General features: G+C 35.0%; 1 pseudogene; it reads left to right on the top strand.

The window, feature by feature from the left end:
- Window positions 1–526: 526 nt before the first annotated feature.
- On the top strand, window positions 527–5025 carry LOC131171809 (protein trichome birefringence-like 5; annotated as a pseudogene).

The raw sequence follows: 5025 nt of genomic DNA, 5'->3' as shown, positions 1-5025 counted from the left end.
ATATAAGTGACCCCAAATTTTTTGAGATAAATCTTAATTGATTTAAGTTGAGTTTATACCTTAAAACAATAATTGGATTAAATCCATTTAAGCATACAAATATAAATTATTAAATTTAATAAATTGTGTTTTTAATTATTATTATAAGTAATTCTTTATAAATTAATATTTTATTTAAAAATATATATTTTAAATCATTTATATATTTAAAACAATTAAAAAGCATTTTAATAATTTCTAATTTATTTTACCGTCATACTATACCATACTAGTTCCCCACATGCATCAAGAATAATTATTGTATTGTTTTGCACCATACAATATAAATACTATGCATTACTAAACTATCTTACACACAATCTAATCGGAGGTAAGGATGGAGACAAGGGCTAATGAGTCTTCGATCAATATGATTGCCAAACACAAATTGGTTAGGGTGGCTTTTGGAAAGGGCCACTGTCAAGTGGTCTTCCCGCAGTTGAGTCAGAATAAGGACAAGAATCAAAGCATGCTTTCCCACTCACTGGATGGCAAATTCCGCCACTTCTGTCAAGAATCGTTACTCGTTAACCATCTTCTTGTTCCTTGTTTTGTTCCTCTTAACCATTTTCCTTTTCAGTAAACGCGCTCTCGAGCCTCCGCTCTCCCTCTACAGAGATTTCTTTCCACAAACCAATGTTCACCTTTCCACGCCCGATTCCATCCCTTCGGACACCTTACCAACTCATATCTCTAATTTCTGAAAACGGTTCCAATGCAATTTCTGGGAAGTCCCTGTTGGAAAGAGGAAGACGCCATTTCTGATTTTGAGTTTGTTGGTGCATCCACCCAACTGCCGACATCTCCGTCTTCTCCAGACAGAACTGTAGAATCTAAAGCTTATGATGAGTCAATTAATGAGCAAATCTCAAGCGAAGATAAGGAAGACCAAGTTCCTTATTCTGAGCCTGTTGTCACTCTGGGTGACAATGGTGCTCATAAATTGATTCAGAATAGTAAACATTGTGATTTGTACACGGGAACTTGGGTTAAGGACGAGGAATACCCAATTTATAGACCGGGTTCTTGTCCATATGTTGACGAGGCTTTTGATTGTCAAATCAATGGAAGGAAAGATTCGGATTATCTTAAATGGCGATGGAAGCCGGAAACTTGTGATCTTCCCAGGTATGTCATTGTTTCTTGATTGCCTTCGGGCTTTTTTATTTTATTATTTTATTTTTATTTGTTTCATGTGGACATTGTAACTTTAGTTTATGGCTATCATCATTGTAAAGGTTAAAGTTGCGTCCTTGATTTGATGTTAAATTGGAGACAATTTGATGTGATTTAAATTATGCAGTATCAATTCGTTTGGAAGCCTTTTTTTTTTTTTTTTTTTTTTTATGTTTGCATTGATAAGTAATGCAATAGATTGCATTGATTTTGGATGTATACAACATAAACATCTGACCTAAGGACTAATTGGAAGTAACCTAAGTCCGAGTCTGCTTTTGCAACTAGCTAATAAGCCCCAGTAGCAGAAAAACTTTAAGGTTCACAAATGTTGAATTGGCTGCACAATGTTTAACCTCATCTCTGTACAGGATTATTTGTTTTCAAAAATTGGTAATCGGTGATTAATATTCTTGTAAGTGGTCTTGCTATTGGATTTTTCGTTAATTTGTTTTTGTTTTTTGTGAAAAAGTTATACAAATTTAATGATGCAGGCTAAAGAATTACTCTAAGCATTCAAAACATGTGATTTCCATTGTGACCATCTCAGGATGAGAGGGAAAGCAGCAAGCGATATACTTTTAGATGAAACTACACAGTCCATGTATCGTAGCTTTCTCAAAACAGTGCCTTATCTCTACATTGGGTTAGGGCTCTAAATTCAGATCATTAATGTTATTGTTATTGGAGATCAATTCAGATTCAGCATTATTGCGATGAGAGATCAATTCAAATTTTAAATGTGCTGTAACATTTTAAGAGGAATTGGATAGCTTGAAAGTCAAGTGGTTGACAAGGCCAAATCTCTTCACTTAGATTTGGTTCTCTCAGTTTACCTATGTATATGGAGTCCCTCACCTTACCACCTTGAGAAGGGTGCTTAATGCTTTCTTTCTTCACATTTGATGCGCGCAACATGTGACTTAGGAAGAAGTATGTTTGAAGACTTAGGAACTTTAGAATTATGGTGTAGATTTCATTAGGGCCATGAAGGACAACGTAAAGCATTTTGTTTTTGTGTTATTTTCAATAATACTCATGAATTTGAGAATCACAGATTCCTGAAACTGGATAAGTTACAATATCATGCTGTGAATAAGGAATTACTAATGTACGTATTGTCAGATGTCAATGGAAATTATTATTGGGTATAAATAGCTTTCATTGTCGGTTTTTGTCTGTGCGTCTGTGCATGCATCATGTTTGTATATCTGATTTGTAAGAACTTTTTTTCCCTATGAAAAAGTGTTCATGCCTAATGTGAAAGTTCCTTTTGAAACTTGAGCTTATTTTGAAGTGATTTTCCTTCTTATACTGTGTCTTTAATTAATTGAATAACAAATTAGCAAGAATGCAAGTCTTTTCTGCTTTCACTTTTCACTTGTAGGTTTAATGCAACAGATTTCTTGACAAGATTGAGAGGTAAGAGGCTGATGTTGGTTGGAGATTCCATGAACCGGAACCAGTTTGAATCAATGCTATGCCTGCTCCGAGAAGGCCTGTCTGATAAAAGCAGAATGCGTGAAATACATGGCCACAAAATAACAAAGGGAAGAGGCTATTATGTCTTCAAATTTATGGTAACAACATAGCTTCTATATCTTAGTCCATACATGAGGCTATCATATGGTAATAGCCTTGATAGATGTTGATAGACTGAGGAGTGAGGGCAGGTGGTTTGCAAGAGTAAGGAGGGCATAGAATTACTGGGTGCGTTCTCGATGTGATTTAGCTGAAAATTATATAAGTATTGACATTGTATTTATTAGTTTGCCTACTTTTTACTGTTGAGAAAGTTGATAGGTGCACATAACTGATTACAGTAATTTCTTTGGAGACAACTTTATGTTTGACATTGCATATGTATCATATAGTGAATTATGTATACACACACACACACACACACACACACATTCTACATCCTTAGTAAAGTTCCTTTTGATTTTAATGTCATTTCGTTATCAAGATAAATTAGACTACTTGCAGATGGGAGTAGCTCTTCTCCTCCATATAACCAGCCATGATTCCATCTCTCTTATCCCCATGAAAGAATAATTCTCATGGTGAAATAATAACTCAGTTCTTTACCACAGAATTCTTATTACTAGCCGGTTAATGCTTTAGAAAAATTTACTTTATTTCTTACTGGTAATGCATCATCTGATGGTATATGTCATGCTAATTTGACCTTTAAAATGCTTTAATTGTTTTCTGCTTCTTTCTTTCAATAATTTATATACTCAAGTAAATGTTAGTCACTGAATGTGTTGCATTCAATTTTGATCAAATTAATCCTAGATAATAATACAGTAGATTAGACATTATATACCAAATTGTTGACTTTTACAACTGTTTGGTAGGATTATAACTGTTCAGTGGAGTTTGTGAGGTCACATTTCCTTGTAAGGGAAGGGGTTCGCATCAATGCACAGGGAAACTCAAATCCAACTTTATCCATTGACCGAATTGACAAGACATCAGGTCGGTGGAAGCGGGCGAACATTCTTGTTTTTAATACTGGGCACTGGTGGACTCATGGAAAAACTGCTCGTGGGTATGTCTAAAATATTTTGTAATTTAGATTTTCTGGATTAGCTAAAGATCCTTTTTCCTGCATTTCTATTTTCTGTGTTGAAAGCCAATCGCATGTCTTTTCACTTTTGATGTTAATGACAAGAATTTGAATTTGGGTTTGACAAGTAAAAAAAAAAAAACTTATTTAAAAAAAAAAATTCAATCTACTCAACAATAAAATATTAGTGATTTTCTGGTGACAATCTAGATCTTGCAAAGTGCAAAGCTTGCACACATGATCCTTGATGATTCATAACTATTTTACTTATTGTAATTGCTTCCTTTTCTTGATTTCTTGTTTGCTTTTGTCCACGTATATGAACCTCACAGAAAAGCCTAACTGATTGCTTATTAATGCAGGAAAAATTACTATAAAGAAGGTGATTATCTCTATCCACAGTTTGATGCAGTTGAGGCTTACAGAAGGGCTCTGAGGACCTGGGCAAAGTGGATTGATGGGAATGTAGATCCTGTGAAGCAGTTGATCTTCTATCGAGGATATTCATCTGCTCATTTCAGGTATGTCTGTCTTGAATTTTCTTCCTTCTGGAGTTCAATCCTTACTTTTTGACAATACAAACCATAAGGAAACTGGGAAAAAGACTCAATTTAATTGATTGTGACTGTTACTCCAAGGCCAATTCAAGGAAGAGGCAAAACTTAGACTGCAAGTTTTCATTTAGAAAAATTTATGGCTGCTAAAAAATATTAATTATCAGTGCTAAACTCTTGTGAACAGAGGTGGGGATTGGGACTCGGGAGGGTCATGTAATGGGGAGACTGAACCAATATTGAAAGGGGCCATACTCAATAACTACCCTTTGAAAATGAAGATAGTGGAGGAGGTAATCCGGGAAATGCAGATCCCAGTGAAACTATTAAATGTGACAAAGTTGACCAATTTTAGAAAGGATGGACATCCATCAGTCTATGGCAAAAATCTGACTGCAGGGAGAAAAATTTCCACAAGGCGGCAAGACTGTAGCCATTGGTGTCTTCCAGGGGTTCCTGATGCATGGAATGAGTTGATATATGCCACACTGGTTTTTGGACAAACAGTTTCCATGAGTTAGAACAACAATGCATGTTTTCCTTCTATACAAATTATGTTTTTGACAAAATAATGAACACTTTTTTGGTTGTATAAACTATGGTTGTTCAAGTCGTGCAACAGCATCCTCTGACAACCACCCTGATGATGTGAAGAAAAATCTGCATATGGTTTGCATTTATGTA

Source organism: Hevea brasiliensis, chromosome 13 (assembly GCF_030052815.1).
Source record: "Hevea brasiliensis isolate MT/VB/25A 57/8 chromosome 13, ASM3005281v1, whole genome shotgun sequence".
Classification (NCBI taxonomy): Eukaryota; Viridiplantae; Streptophyta; class Magnoliopsida; order Malpighiales; family Euphorbiaceae; genus Hevea; species Hevea brasiliensis.
The sequence above is the reverse complement of the archived record's forward strand: the minus strand, read 5'-3'. Positions and strand labels throughout refer to the sequence as shown.